Below are 17,033 nucleotides of genomic sequence, written 5' to 3'. Positions count from 1 at the left end.
ACCCAGCCAAATTAAACGATTCCAATTGGGTTTGGTTCCTAACTCAAAATATTAACTTCAAAAAGTGGAACCAACCAATTTAACTTGTCGAAAAAAGGTTATGATGTCGGGAAGACAGACCAGAATCGGTCATCCCGCATCAGCTTTGACACTCGATCTTATAAAATCATAAAAAGTATTCAAATCTCGTCCAAAAATTACGTATTATACCTTTCTGGAAACTAGACTCAAAGTAGAACATCATGAAAAGGAGAATAGATCAAAAAAAATGGATTATCATCAAGTTACAGACCCTACAATAAACGTATACGAATCTGTCAGCAAACTGTTATCATCAAAATTCAACCTTAACGACCAATAAGCGCGTTAATATGATCAATTAAGGTGTAAAAGACATAGGGAATCATAAAACCGACCTTGGATTAGACTCGGGATGGCTGGACATGGCCAGAGCTGCACGAAAATCGAGGTGGTGATGGCTGCAAGGTTGCGATCGGCTAGCTAAGGGAGGAAGAAACTAGTTAGGGTTTTGTTATAATAATGTTACGCTTAGGCCCTTTTAACTTGTAAAACGTGATGTCTTGAGCCAAAGGTTAGATAACACGACTTTCGGGCATAGTTAGGAGGTCCCTTAAGGACGCCAACTCGGTCTCGGTTAAAAATACAAAATCTACGAGGCTTGATTCTTCTTTAACGAAAATTACAAAATTTAACGGGCGTTACAGGTTTTCATTTGTTCGTTTGGTCTTTTATTTGTTTGTTTGAAAACTGTAGCTACTTTTTTCACTGAACAGGACTAATAGCGATGGGTTTAATTTTGTATTAACAGAACGAGGTTATAAGAAACTCATGGGATGATTTTGTAGTCGAAACCCGCCTTCTTGTCATCTTTTACTCTTTGTAATTTTCATTTGTTCGTTTAGGCTTTCATTTATTCGTTCGAAAAGTGTTGTTTATTTTTTCACAAGACGAGGCTAACAGTGACTGGTGTGACTTTGTTTTACTGAAAGGGGCTACCAAGAACTCATGGGATGATTTTGGAGTCGAAACCCGCCTTCTTTTCATCTTTTACTCTTTGTGATTTTCATTTATTCTTTTGGGCTTTCATTTGTTCGTTTTAAAAGTGTTGCTTCTTTTTTCACAAAACGAGGCTAACAGCGACTGGTGTGACTTGTTTTTACTGAAAGGGGCTATCAGGAACTCAAGGGATGATTTTGGAGTCGAATCCCCGCCTTCTTGTCTTTGTTTTCTCTTTGTGGTTTTAATTTGTTCGTTTGGTCTTTCATTTGTTTGTTTGAAAACTGTAGCTTTTTTTTTCACTGAACGAAGCTAATAGCGACTGGTTTAATTTTGTTTTAATATAACGAGATTATCAGGAACTCATGGGATTATTTTGGAGTCAAAACCCGCCTTCTTGTCATCTTTTACTCTTTATAATTTTCATTCGTTCTGAAAAAACAAAATTAAACCATATTAGGAATAATATTAGACCAATAATTTTATTCGTTTGAGAGTAACCATATTAGGATACTGAAAGGGGATATGAGGAAAAGTGTTCATTTGTTCGTTTGGGCTAACAGCGACTGGTGTGACTTCGTTTTTGTAACGACTGATTTAATTTCGTTTTTACAGAACGAGGCTCTCAGAAACTCTTGGGATGATTTTGGAGTCGAAGTCATCAGTTACTCTTTATAGTTTTCATTTGTTCGTTTGGGCTTTCATTTGTCCGTTCAAAAAGTGTTGCTTCTTTTTTCACAAAACGAGGCTAACAGCGGCCAGTGTGACTTTGTTTTTACTGAAAGGGGCTATCAGGAACTCTTACTCATGGGATGATTTTGGAATCGAAACCTGCCTTCTTGTCATCTTTTACTCTTTGTAGTTTTCATTTGTTCGTGTGGGCTTTCATTTGTTCGTTTGAAAAGTGTTGCTTCGTCATGTACAATCATATTATCCAATATAATGTATACGCATTTTTTCACTTATTATTACCTACATGCTTCAAATTCTTTTTGGGTCTAGTATAATTACCCATCGTGAGGACGTCAAAGACTCTCCCAATATCCTTTACATATTCAATTCATGACGAATTTTAAATTGTAGTTTCTTCGGTTTATGTGGATATGTGAAACCTTTTACTATTGCGCCCTTTTTAGGATAAACTAGTTTTTTTAAACCCAACCCCCCCCCCCCACCCCGGGCCGCGTTGCGGAAGGGCGGACTATCTACAACGAAAGAAACTTGTTGTGCGACATAATTGTCCCATTTCACGGGTATTTGGACAACTGTTACATCTTACAACACACAAAAACATCCACAATTACTGACATGCTCATATTAACCCTTTAAAATTAAAATATAACCTTACAAATACAATACAAAGCCCGCATTCACTTCAAATCCACACATTTTTTGCTCCTACACCCTGAGCTATAGTGACCGTAGAAACAATAGTGACCTTGTACGTTTGCAACACTAATCTTTTTACTTCGGCAATGCCCAAGTCAAATAATGAATTAAGATAAAAATTTGCTTTTAGTAAATCCAACCCGCAAAAAAATTACTGGTAAGTTTTCAAACTGATCTCATAATCATGAGGTGGACAGTTGAAACAAAAACTTTTGCCTGGGCAATTCAACCATAATGATTTCAAGATGCGTGATGCAAGATGCGGATAGACACGCAAATGGTTGAGGACAAGATCTTTTCCACTAAGTTGTTTAACAACTGTTTTCAAATATACATCAAGAATGTATTGGAATAAAATAAAAAGGAATATTGGCCTCATGTAATCCCAACTATGATCCATTGGCAAATATAAAGACCAACTATCGAAATGGCAAAATATAATCCCAACTACGCATGTGGGTGGAAAATTAACGGGAAGTTAACCTTCCGTTAGTTTTTGTGACGTGGCGGCTTAGGTGTCTCGTAACCTGCTGACGGGGCTGCTGACAGGGATGCTGACAGGGATATTAATTAAATATATATATATATATAATCTACAACAATAATATAATAATTAATAATAATAATAATAAATCCACCCATCACTCTCTCTCTCCGGCCACCACTTCACCATCTTCGACCACCATCATCATCCGCTTTGACAACCGTCATAAGCCCCGTCCACCTATCACCACCATCTTCGTACACCCTCACCACCTCCTCCTCAACCATCTTCGTACACCCTCACCATCTCACCGGAACCCAATCGCCGGAGCTTTTTACACACCTGTCGTTGCGCCAGCCAACCGTAGCAAACAACCAGTTCTGGTGGGTTCAAATTTCGGCATGCTGGGGGCGAAATAGCTAGTTAATAGCTATTGATTTAAGTAATAATGATATCCATGGGTTTTTACCCGAGTTCATGGGCTGGATGCTGGGCCTATCGGCGTTATAGTTTGAGAATAATAAGTTTTCCAGCGGAATTGAACCCAGATCTGGTAATGGTGGTCGGCTCATACGGGTGTAGTGAAGCTACGATGGATGTTGTGTGGTTGTGGTGGTGGTTCTGGTAGATGAGCGGTGGTGCTGAGGTGGTAGTGGTAAGTGGTAGAGGTGCACAAATCGGGTTCAAATGGAAAACCCGAACCGGTTCCAAACCGGTTTTTTTACACCGGGTTGTAAAATGGCACCGGTTCCAATCAACCGGTTCCCGACCCGAACCGATGCCCAGATATGCGAACTTTTAAGAACCGGGTAGGGTATGAACCGGAACCGGTTTTTACGTAAAAACCGGTTCCACCGGTTTTTTTTGAAATTTAAAAATTAGAGCCGTTAGGAACCGTTTCCAACGGCTATATAGCCGTTTTTGACCGTTGGAACCGGTTTTTTAACTATAAATAGGTCACTTTCTTACTATGAATAGCAAGGTTTGTTTGTTTACTTGTTAAACCACTTCCAAAACTATAAAACACACTCCAAACCACAATTAACCTTAAACCGACAACAAATGGCAACCAATGATGACGTTGTTATGGTGATCGAAACAACAAGATGCCCCGATGTTTGGGTTCATTACGATTTGTGTCTCATGAACCGGTTCCAACGGCTAATTGGTGTCTAAAAAACCGGTTCCAACGGCTATATTACCGTTGGAACCGGTTCCAACGGCTAGTTTGACTTTTGTTTGACCCTTCAAAAAAAACCCGTCGGAACCGGTTTTTCCGGGTACGAACCGAACCGGTTCCAATTAAGAACCGGGTAGGAACCGGGTTGGAACTGGTACTGACATACAAATAGGAGAACCGGGTACGATTTTCGGGTACAAAAATACCCAAACCGGGTATTGTTCCAACCGGGTTGGAACTGGAACCGGTTCCGGTTCGGTTCCACCGGTTAGGTTCCGGAACCGGTTTTTTTGTGCACGTCTAGTAAGTGGTAACTAATACGGTGGTGGTGGAAGTGTTGGCCAGATTTAATGGTAGACTTCGGATTTAATGGTTGGCCGGATTTATGAGATCTTGAAATCAAGATTTTGAAACTGGTTTGGGGTTTGGTGAAGTTGTGTTGGGTAATGGAGAAGTGTGCTGAGCTGTTAACATACATCAAGCTCTAATTTCTTCAATAGACAACTCAACAGCTCCGTCAGCATCCCGGTCAGCTGCTTAATGACTAGTCAGTTGCCACGTCACTAAAAACTAACGGATGGTTAACTTCCCATTAATTTTCCACTCACATGCGTAGTTGGGATTATATTTTGTCATTTCGATAGTTGTCCTTATATTTGCCACTGGGCCATAGTTGGGATTATATGAGGCCAATATTCCAAATAAAAAATATAAAATAACAAAATAAAAACAAAATAAGCTTGGTATCAACATTTACCTAATATCCCCTGTAATCCTGTAAACTTGACACATGAGCGAGCATCAACTTGCCATTCGCATCACCAATGCAATATAAATGAGGACCCAGGACCCTAACAAATAATGATTATAATTCAAATTCATATACCCATTTATATTCAAATACTAATAAACAATTATATTTCCTTAAAAGAAGCATGGAATTCCATATGCAACAAACCGTATAATTTTCCTTCGCATCGATTACTCGCATATGATCATCAACAGCAACATAAGCATGTTCAGTCTTGACATTGATCTGGATAAAATGATATGCAATTTTCATGTTAAGTAACTGTAATATTTTGCCTAACAGCATAGCCCATTCTATTTTAAACAGAATTTGGTTGAACTAAATTGGTCTTGAGTTTAAGATTTTGATCCAGTTTTGGTTTTTAGTTTTACTTGGTTTGCAAGAGCTAATGGGCTATTGCTTTGTATAAACTTATATCCAATATCAATGCTAGTCCAGCTTTTGCTAAATCGACTCGGGACTCATTCAATTGCTCAACTAACGATTTATATTGGTAGCTGAATATTATGATTACATAAAATGTTTGGCCGACTCATAGGTTAGTTAAGCTGAAAATGGGTTGTTATATGAGGCGAGTTAACACTTAACTTTGAGTACCTCATTTACCTATTGGCTATGTTGTAATGACAAATCCAGCTCGTTATTGCATAATTGCAAATCATGAACACTGAAATTCAACTTTTTAACCCAACAAAACTGCACAAATCAACATTTAGTTTAGTCAAAATCGATAGCTAAAACTAATGACGTGTTTAGTTTCACATAATAAGTACCTAGGGCCTGAAAGTAGGGTAAAAGAAGCCTTAAGATGAATGAAGGGGGAAAGGAAGCTCCCGTGATATGCAGCAGCACCAATCACGCAACCACTATTTAATAACACAAAAACACATTAATTCGCAAATTTCTCAAATTAGACTACAATTTTATCACACTACAATTTCATCACAGATGAAGTAATCACAGAATTACCATCCAAGTAGTGGTTGAAGAAGCATATCCATGAGAGTGAGTAACGAACATAAGATTCAAAAAGAAAGCTCCTATGGATCGTCTTCTTCTGACGCTCTCTCAATAGCCACCACCGATGCATAAAGCGGATACAACAACATAGCCAACGGTCTGCAAATAACAATTGACATTAGAAAGGGAATATGAACTTGAATTGGAAACAAATGTGACAAAGAGATGAAAAGGGAGAAACATGGTGATGTGGCATGCCCTTTTGAGTCGAAACTGTAGAACGCTTTCACTGCACAAAAGAAATCCGTTTAAAAATTGATTGTGTAGTAAATTGTAGAGATATAAGGGCCGAAAACTTACTCGGTGATCGACACTGGAACATATTTAACCTTTAAGCATTTCATACACATAGTGTCTATTGTTATCAAATAAAGTACAGTAGTATATTTGGCACTGATCCATAACCGGCTACCTTCTCAAACGCCTCATTTGCTGCAAAAAGATCCAAGATGTAAGAAAACCATCAAAATCCCAGATCAAATCAAACATCCAATGATGTCGAATTATTAAATAGCGGCTTCGATAATAACAATAGTAGTACCGTACGACTAACAGACGCTTACCGATAAAGGAAAATCCCTCAGCCCCCATATCTTCTTCATGTGTTCAATCTGATCCCCTGACAAAGTAACGAACATTTAACAGTTAACACATCGATTTCTCTAATATTTCAAAAGACTAGGCATTCAATTGACGAGCATTACAAAGTTCACAGTCAAAAACTAATTCGTTGAAAAGACTGTTGTTGTCATTTAGGAGACCTATATTGTGTGTGGGAGTTGGGATTATCAAATTGATATATGGAAACGATGAAACAATGAAACAAACAATTTGATTACCTTCGCCATCGAAGATTTTACGTGCTGGTAGAATGTTCTGATCTACTGCTGCCCTTGTAGCCTGATATGCATGCTTCTCTCTCTCTATAAAAGAATCCATAGCCAAATGAGGTGTAAAGGGGAAGAAGACACGCAACGCAGAGAGGCAGCACCACCGCTGTGTTCCAGAGTTAAGGAGAGAAGATAAATGATTTGGAGTGAAAAGAAGAGAGGTGAAGAGAAAAACAACATGTGTTTTTAGTGTTTATATCTTTCCTCCTAAATTGGAGTGATTTGAATGTTGAAAATTCAGTTCCAAGATTGCCCTTGTCAACATAATATCTCCCACTACCCGCCATGCCTTCAACAACCATCTTCCATCATCTCTTCAAAATCAATTTCACCATTCTTTCTGGTGGTTTTGTGCAATTTTGCAGAGAAAAGACAACCAGGTAATTATTCTATCTTTTTCTTTCAAAAATTATGAAACTTCAAACAGTTGCTACATGTTTACCTATATGTTGTAATTCTTAATCAGCATATACAATTTTGCTACTTAATTCTGCACCATCTATGATTATACCCATCAGTAATTTGACCTAATTGGCCTCAATTAGAACCCTAAATAAGCAAAATTGTCACCAACAGAAAAAGCAAATCAGGTTACTATTTGATTATTACAAAGCATGATCAAATTCAATAATTATTTGATTATCATAACTTCGAACAGAAAATACACAATCAAACAGTAGTAGGCACCGAGTGTGTAAACGTGTCGAGCCGAGCTCGAGCTCGGATTTTCAGTTGTTTTTTCAAGCTCAGGTTCGACTCGTTTATTATTCATTAATTAATTTTTATACAGTTTTAAGTTTTTCAGATATTTTGAGAAAATTTTAAACGGGCCTAACATCTTTTCGAGTTTGTGTAGTACCTTAAACGTGCCAAGCTCGTTCGAGGTCAACTGTTTGTAAAACTAGTTTGTTAATGTTTTTATTTTTTGATGTCCATGGTTATTATCACATGGGTTTATACATCTAGATCATTAGTGAACACTACGTGATAATATTTGGTTATAAAATGTTCGTTCATAAAATGCATTATTTGTTCTAACATTGTGCGTAGCTGTTATAGTGTTGACTTAGACAATCTTGTAATTTAATAAATTTGACTCTTAGGCCATATCTATGTTGATTCATGTATAGGCAGTTTAATGGATAATCAGACACGCAAGGTAGTTGAACTTGTTCGAGCTAGACAATTGCAAGCAGCTCACCTGATTTGCTTATTGATGGCTTTCGTTGCACTACTTAGACTGCCAGCCAGAAAGCGTGCTAATTTACCTACTAGAGATGAAATTTTACAACGACGATGTGTACGAGAAGAAATGTTACACAACCTTTTAAATGGCGGTAAATGTCGTGACCTTATCCGCATGAGTGAGAAAGCTTTTATGACATTATGTGGTATCCTAAAGAGTGATGGTGAACTTCGACCTACTCAACGCATATCTGTTGAAGAGCAAGTTGCAAGTTTTTTACATATTGTAGGTAACGATTTGAGAAACCGGTTTACCTCTTGGTTATACCGGCGTTCTGCATCAACAACTAGTCGGTGCCTCCATAGGGTTTTGCAAGCGATTATATCATTAGAAGGTCGCTACATCCAACAACCTAAAGGTGATATTGTCCCAAAAGAAATTCAAGAGAAAAAGAGATTTTATCCTTTTTTTAAGGATTGTATCGGTGCAATTGACGGAACACATGTACGTGTCAAAGTACCTAATAAGGATGCCCCTAGATATCGTGGTCGTAAGGGATACCCGACAATAAATGTACTGGCTGCTTGTACATTTGATTTAAAATTTAAGTATGTGCTAACTGGATGGGAGGGTACAGCATCCGACTCTAGAATTATAAAGAACGCATTTAGTAGAGATGATAAGCTAGTTATTCCTACGGGTAATTTCTTAAACCGAATTTAATTAATTGTGTAATTATTTATTATAATACTAATTACAATTTGTTTATAGGTAGATATTGTTTAGTAGACGCAGGTTTACCTCATACGAATACCCTAATGACACCATATAGAGGCGTTAGGTATCATTTGAAAGAGTACTCCACTCATGCCCCTCAGAATGCAAAGGAGCTGTTTAACCTTCGTCATGCATCATTACGTAACGCAATTGAGCAAGCATTCGGTGTCCTAAAAAAGAGGTTTCCTATCATTAGAAGTACAACCGAACCATTTTACTCTTGCGAGACACAGTCTGACATCTTTTTGGCATGTTGTATTTTACACAACTTTTTACTTGAGGAAGATCGTGACATAGATCCTAAAGATGAGGTCATACAAGAGGTGCTACATGGACCACAAGAGGAAGAACGTCATAATACAAGAGATGTACGTGAGGGAAGTACCGAATATGAACAACTAAGGAACTCAATTGCAACTAACATGTGGACTAACTACATGATGTATCCAAACGCTGAAATAGATATGTCAAAGTAGTTTTAGAAAAGTACTTTATAGTATTTCATATTTATTTTGTATTGAATGTTATGATTTCAGTTAATTGGTGATTTGGTTATTTTTTAATTACTTGTGTGTGCATATAGTAATTCTATTTAGCATAAGCAATCATTTATATATTTACATATGCAGAATTTTTTTATGTTACCATGTAGAAAGTCAAAATGAGCAAACACGAAGCAACCGGAAAGAAGGAAACACTAAAGTGGACGGAAAATATGGATAACGCATTCATACAAGCTATGATGACACAAAAGGATAACGGAAATAGGGTTAATGGAAATTTTACCTCAAATGCATACGACAATATAGTTGAGGAGCTGAGCATAAAGTTTCAAATGAATGTATCAAAAAAACATTTGAAAAACCGATTAAAAACGTTGAAAGAGCATTTTTTTAAATGGTACGATTTGTTTCGTGGAACGTCGTTGAGCGGATTCTCATGGAACTCAACTACTCAATTAATTGAAGCAGAGGATAAAGTCTGGGATAAATTAATACAGGTAATCCTTAATTTAACAGGTTTCTTCTGGTTATTTATGTGGTTATTTGGTTGGGGCGTAATAGGTTATCAAATGAGCATGAAGAGTTCTTATGTATTTTCAATTTAAATAAGATGTGTATACTGTCTTAAGAAAAAAATTAAAAGTAAGAGTCTTTTTTTGCTATTTTGTAAATGATAAATGGGTGAATTTGGCATGCATCCTTAACTCGGGTTCAAGCTTATCGTTCTTTCGGGTTGGTTGTTTTTAGGTTAGGTTATATCAGGTCTCGACTCACCTCAGGTCTGATTCGGTTCTGGTGCGGTTAAAAAACCCACCCCTACTTTAATTATATGCATGAATATTTTGCTTATCGTTTATAAAACTAATCATCTTGATTTTGTTAAATAGTCGGACCCTGAATCTGAAGCGTTGAAGACGAAGAAAGTATCAAACTTTAATGAAATGCTAGAACTTTTTGCGAAGGACCGGCATCCGATGCACAAGCTGAAACTGCTAAAGAGATAAATGCACGATTCCAAAAGAATGACAACGTTAACTTAGAAACTTTTCCAGAAGTGGATGATTTCTGTGCTGCAAATGATGTAATACTGGAAAGCCAATTTGATATTGACAATGATATTCAAGTGCTACATCCTACATTTTCTCTAGCTGAGCAACCATCAAGTGCGAAGAAATGCAAGACTAGAAAAAGAAAAGCTAAAAAAGAAAATGAAGATTTAGCCTCTATGATTATGAATAATGTTGGTAGTGTGGCTAATGCTATTTTTGAAGGCAATAAAATACTAGACAGAGTTTATCATCGCGAGTACACGGGAGAGGAAATTTACAATGCATTGGAACCAATGGGTTTGGAACCTCGTGAAATAAAGAGGGCTTTAAGGTACTTGGTGGCCAACCAAGCAGATGCACGGGCGTTATTTAGTTGTCCTCCTCAGATACGGTTGGGCTTGCTAACAGATATGATGGATTCCGGTAACTAAATGAGTTTATGATGCGTTTATTTAGTTGAAGTTTTTATTTTTTCTTTTTAGTTACTTTGTACATTTATGACTATTTCTTTGTTGGGTATTTTACTATTTGGTTATGGATCTTGGGATTGTTTATGATTATGTGGAATTCTGTTTAGCAGTTAATCAAGTTCGGGTTTGTTTTGATCACTCAAGTTCGGGTCTGTTTTTGCAGTTTTATATCTTTGTCACATGTTATGATGGCAGCTACTTTGAGTTGTGTTTACAGAAAGAACTTGGTCTAATTATAGAAAACATATACAGGTCAAAAAGTTGCATCAGGGTATTTTAGTAAAGTACCAAAATTTGAATAATTTACCGCGTAAACATATTGTGTGTATCTTGTTTGTTTTAACGGGCCGTGCCTGCTCTTATATGCTAATTCAGGACAGATTTGTTTCATTCGAAACGAGTCAAACTATTTTGAATTCGGGTTTTATTCACAGTCTTGTGAAGTGGACATAGCTACTGTTAACGGGTCATTTTCATGGCTGAAAAATGGGTCACATCAGTTACGGGTAATTGTCAAGTTCGAGTTTGTTTTGATCACTCAAGTTCGGGGCTGTTTTTGCAGCTTTATATCTTTGTCACGTGTTATGATGGCAGCTACTTTTAGTTGTGTTTACATAAAGAACTTGGTCTAAATGTAGAGAACATATACAGGTCAAAATATTGGATCAGGGGTATTTTAGTAAAGTACCAATATTTGATTAATTTACCGCGTAAACATATTGTGCGTAGGTTGTTTGTTTTAATGGGTCGTGCGCTGCTCTTATATGGTAATTCAGGACAGATTTGTTTTAGTTGAAACGAGTCAAACTAATTTGAATTCGGGTTTTATTCACACTCTCGTGAAGTGGACAAATAGCTACTGTTAACCGATCATTTTCATGGCTGAAAAACGGGTCAAGTCAGTTACGTGCTCAAATTTCTGCGTTTTTAACCAGAGGTATTTTACCAAGGGTATAATTTGTCGTTTATATACCAAAGTTATTTCAGGTATTGAAGTGAGTAGTTTAAGTACTTCTGATAACATGTCAAATGTGTCATGTGTTTGCTCGTTGCCTACGGAACATGGCTAAAACTAATCTGTTAACTTGATCAAATTGTTGCCATATAAGACTACCAAGATACAAACCTTTAAACCAGAATAACAGATTTTAAATATGAACAGACCTGAGTCTGGTAAAATATGCCAGTTGACTCAGCCTTTGACTTTGACAAATCTTTAACCTGAGCACACTAAGACTATTTCTTAAACAACATTCTTGATCCACATTCTCATAGTGATTTCCAATTTACTTTTGATGATTTCTAAGTTGACTGTTCCTATTATAAGAAGCATACTGTGATTTTTTAGCAAAATGATGATGAGCATGTGAAATGACCTAGCTGTCACTACAAACTAAACACCCATATTTCTTTTGTATCAAACCATTAACATACAAGTTGACTTTGATCTAGGTGTTGAGATTGAGCACAGAGTATTGACTTTGCCTTGTGGATTATCTTTTGCTATTTTTTCCTCTTTCTATGCCACCTGAAAAGAAGAGTAAAACAACTCACGAGTCGAGTTGGAATTTTAGAAAAGGTGCTTGAAACGAGCCGAGCTCGAGCTCGAGCCCGAGTCGAGTTGGAATTTTAGAAAAAGTGCTTGAAACGAGCCGAGCTTGAGCCCGAGTCGAGTTGGAATTTTAGAAAAAGTGCTTGAAACGAGCCGAGCTCGAGCTCGAGCCCGAGTCGAGTTGGAATTTTAGAAAAAGTGCTTGAAACGAGCCGCGCTCGAGCCCGAGTCGAGTTGGAATTTTAGAAAAGGTGCTTGAAATGAGCCGCGCTCGAGCCCTCACAAGCCAAAATGTGCCCGGCTCGTTTATCTCACATATTTTTTTGTTTTAGTTTACTTAAATGATATAATGGTAATAAAACTCTTAATTGTTAAAAATCTTGATAAGGATTGCTTTTATATATTCATGAAATTATTTTGATATGTTATCACATGTAAATTTTATTTTAGTTCTAAAAGGGGTATATTAGTAAAATCGTAACTTTCTTTTCTTTTCTTCCTGACTCGGGAACTTGTAAAATGTTAAATTTTCTTTCCTTTCTTTTCATTTTCATTAAACTCTGGAACACCAAATAAAACCAAATTTTGTCCTTTCATTTTGTTTATTTTCTCTCCTAATTCTATTTCTTTTCTTTTCTCTTCTTAAATGTAACTCGGGAACACAGCGCATGTGTAAAGGAGAAACCGACAGTCAATGTGTCAAAATGCTGCTTCTAGAAGCCTCACAAATTGTAAATGCTGAAGAAGCTGGTACAAGTTTACTTTCACATTGTACAACTGGTGATGCACCAAAATGTTTGAAATTGTTATATATATAATTTAATCTGCAAGATAATATATATGTATCCTTTCGTGTATTGTCATGCACCATGAAGATTTTACTAACTACTGGCCAATTATATCCGTAGGTCATACGATTGAACTGTCTCGAGCATAATGGTGGGATGTTCATGGTCACATCGCGTATATCGACCTTTTCACGTAGCATGATAGTTTTTCCAAGTCCGATCCATATAGTTAAGGCTTCGTAGTGTTCTAGGAAACCCGTGTTTAGTTAAAGGTATGTAAGCAACTATTAGATGTCACTATGTAGAAAAATTCAAGACAAAACATCAAAACTAGTCCTTTATGTTTGCACGGTTTTTCAATGGTTGTCCTTTCGCAAACTTAATAACAGAAAACATAACTTATGTTTAAAATTTGTTGCGCGGTTGGTCCTTTTCACTAACGAACGTTAAATTTATCAGTTAAATCACCTCATGTGCAATGCACATGAGGGTATTTTAGTCATTTTACTCCACTAATAAATTAAAACAGTATTAAAAATATAATCCTTCATTTCTCTCTCTCTTCACTCTTTCTCTTCTTTCACTCTCTCTCTACACCACCACCGCCACAACCCCCGACGACCACCCACACCACCGGATTACCACCACCTAAACACCATCCCCAACCAAACAGCCGATAGCCAAACTCCGTCACCCGCGTCTACAATTTTCTTCACCGCCACCACACCAGACGAACCGCCGTCCCTATTATCTACCGCCGTCCTAGCCACCAGTGCCACCTACCACCGCAACCACCACATCTGAGCCTTATTACCTACCGCCGCCGCCTCTCTATCTTCTCTATCGGTAAAGATTGCTCCGATTATGTTAAATTGTTGTTGTAGATTAATTAGGTCTGGTGGATTTGGGTTCTCGGGTCGAGTTATAGATCCGTCAATGGTGGCAGTGGTTACTTATGGCAGATGCGGTGGTGGTGGAGGGTATTTTGACAGTGGTGGAGTGGTTGGTAGGTGAAGGCGGTGATGGTGGAACTGTGGTGGTGAACGATGGTGTTGATAGTTGTGGCAAGTGGATGGTTACAGATATATGGTGGCCGGAGATGATTTAGAGAGAGAGTATGGTGGTTGCCGAAGATGATTTGTGGTGGCCGGAGTTGGTTATGGTGTAGAGGGAGAGAGGGATAAAGTGCAGGTTTTAGAGAGAGAGAGAGAGAGAGAGAGAGAGAGAAAATTTATCTTTAAATATTTTCACTTTAGCTCAAAGTTTGAGTTATCTACACAAATACTCCCTCAAGGAATGAAAGACGAACTTACCCTCATGTGCTTTGCACATGATTGATTTTAACAAAAAAACTTAACTGGGTTAGGGTCAAAGGACGTAACGCGATATGGTTTTTAAGCATAAAGGATGTTTTCTGTCATTAAGTTTGCGAAAGGACAACCATTGAAAAACCGTGCAAACATAAAGGACTAGTTTTGATATTTTGTCAAAATTCAAAAAATATATGTGATGAGTATAGACATTTGAAATTTGAAAATTTATAATAATTTATTAAATATATAAACCCACACATATATAGGAATATTATAGGGTAAGGTTTGTTATAAAACACTAAGGTGGTGTTTGTTTTTTTCCTGAACATCTTACTGGCCTCTTATGTCTGCACCGCGCAGATCACGCGCGGACCTTTAGGCTTGAAAACTGTTTGATTTTTAGAAAACATTTCATTAAAAAAGGTCTGCGCGTCCTCTTTTTCACGTAGACATGTACCACCCACTTCTCAAATCTTCTAACATTCTTATTCTTTCATCCCCTTCATTCCATCAGATCTTTCAAAACCCGAGCCCTCTTTCATTCCATCCCATCACCCACTGCCCCTCCAACTCCAGTGAGCCTCTGCCGCCACATGCCCCCTCCACCTCCGGTGCGCTGCCGCCACCTGCCTCCTCCACCTTCGGCAACTTCCAGCGGCCGCCGCCGCTCACCTCCGCCCCCTGCCGCCGTTAGCCTCTCTCTTTTAAGCAAACCATCGTCGGTCTCTCTCTTTTCCTCTTTGATTTGTTAAGGTTTTATTTTTTATTACAATCTTGATTAAAGTGATTTTCTTTATATTACAATCTTGATTCTTGATTTTCTCTTGATTAATTTTCAATTACTTTGTTAATAATGGTTCGAGTCATAAGTGATATTAGTGTATTAAAGTGAAATCCATGACGATGGATTCTTAATTCTTGATTTTTGACCTGTTTCATTTTAGTTTTACTTTTTGATCAATTTTGTTTATGTTTAGGTTTGATTTGGTTCTTGGAAATATGTTTGTGTTTAGGTTTGATTTATGCCTCGGAAATTGTTTAGGTTTATGTTTGATTTGTACATTGGAAAATTGTTTTATGTTTAGGTTTGATTTGTGCCTTGGAAAATTGTTTATGTTTAGGTTTGATTGTTTATGTTTAGGTTCTTATTAGGTTTTTAGTTGAAAAAAGTTTGTAAATATTGATTTGTTGAATTCTTGTTAGTTTTTAGTTCAGTTATAATTTTGCATAATTGTTCGATTATAATTAGTTTTTAATTGAAAACACTTTGTAGAAAGTTTAGGTCTAACGAAGATCTTGGTGCTTCTTACTTGGAATTGATTTATATGTTTTAATAGAAATGTTGAATGTTTTTTGTCTAATGAAGATCTAGTAGATATTGAATGTTTTGGGTTTGTTTTTGTCATATGCATTAACGTATTTATTGTTTGTTAGTTTGTTATATTAATGTAATATTACGTTTTGTTAGGCGGTTACTAAAGTTTGGGTTGCAAGAATAAAGACATCGATTTGGGTTTCAAAAATGAAGACGTCGGTTTGGGTTGCAAGTATGAATACATCGATTCGGGTTGCAAGTATGAAGACGTCGGTTTGGGAAGTTATTGTATATTACTTGAAACGAATGTTACTTTTAAACATATATACATTTGTTGTACTTTGAAACTTTTTTTGTATACTTGAAACATGTTTTGTATATTACTTCTATTGGAGTTTCTGGAAATTATTTGATTCTATAACACTGGAATATTGGTTCTTGGAAAATCGGTTTAGTTAAATTTCTGTTTATTTTAGCAGTTTGCATACGTTAAAAAACAGACAGTCTTTTTCTTGCAGACTGCAGAGGTTTGGTCCACCTCTTCTGCTACAGATTTCTGCAGATGTGGTCCGCAGACTGCAAAAATTTTACCTCTGAAAAAACAAACAACACCTAAATTAATATGAGAAAAAAATAACAAAACTAAATCATTATATTAACACAAGTATTTGTACGATCAATTTTCTTTCCATCCATAATTCATATTAAATTATTTTTCGAGTGACAAACTCTCTCTCAGATATTAGTCTTAAATCATCTTTATCAATCACGGGACTCGAACTATCAACCTCCTAAGAAAATGCACAGTTTTACATACCTTGATGCCGTTAGGCTACAGAGGAGAGTTATAATATAGCTTCCCAATATGTTCTAATTAATTCGGAACTTATTTGTATGAAAATCATGATTCACCATATCATTGTATGACTCTTTCATTCACCAGTTTGTTGATAAGAATCAGATTGATTCCTTTGATGTCCAATTCCATGTTATGTTATTTATTGGCACATAACTCCTGTATGACCCCTTAATTAGAACATTTACTTGATTGCTATTCTCAACCTTATTTATATAATGCACTTCATCTTTATATTTAACCGTGTACATAATAATATTTTACGCTATTATTAATGGGCATCAAAGGGGTGGACCTTCTAAGAAGGGATTACAGAGATGAAATGCAACACCCCTTTTAATTAGGATTAAGAGGCGTTTAGGTTCTAAAAACTCAAACTTTCATCTACTTGTTTTCTCAAAGTACAACAAAAAAAAATCAAAGAATCTAGCAC

The sequence above is a fragment of the Bidens hawaiensis genome, unplaced genomic scaffold (assembly GCF_021521415.1).
Source record: "Bidens hawaiensis isolate Kalapana, Puna unplaced genomic scaffold, B.hawaiensis_p1.1 tig00002306_1, whole genome shotgun sequence".
Classification (NCBI taxonomy): Eukaryota; Viridiplantae; Streptophyta; class Magnoliopsida; order Asterales; family Asteraceae; genus Bidens; species Bidens hawaiensis.
This window is presented reverse-complemented; position numbering follows the sequence as displayed.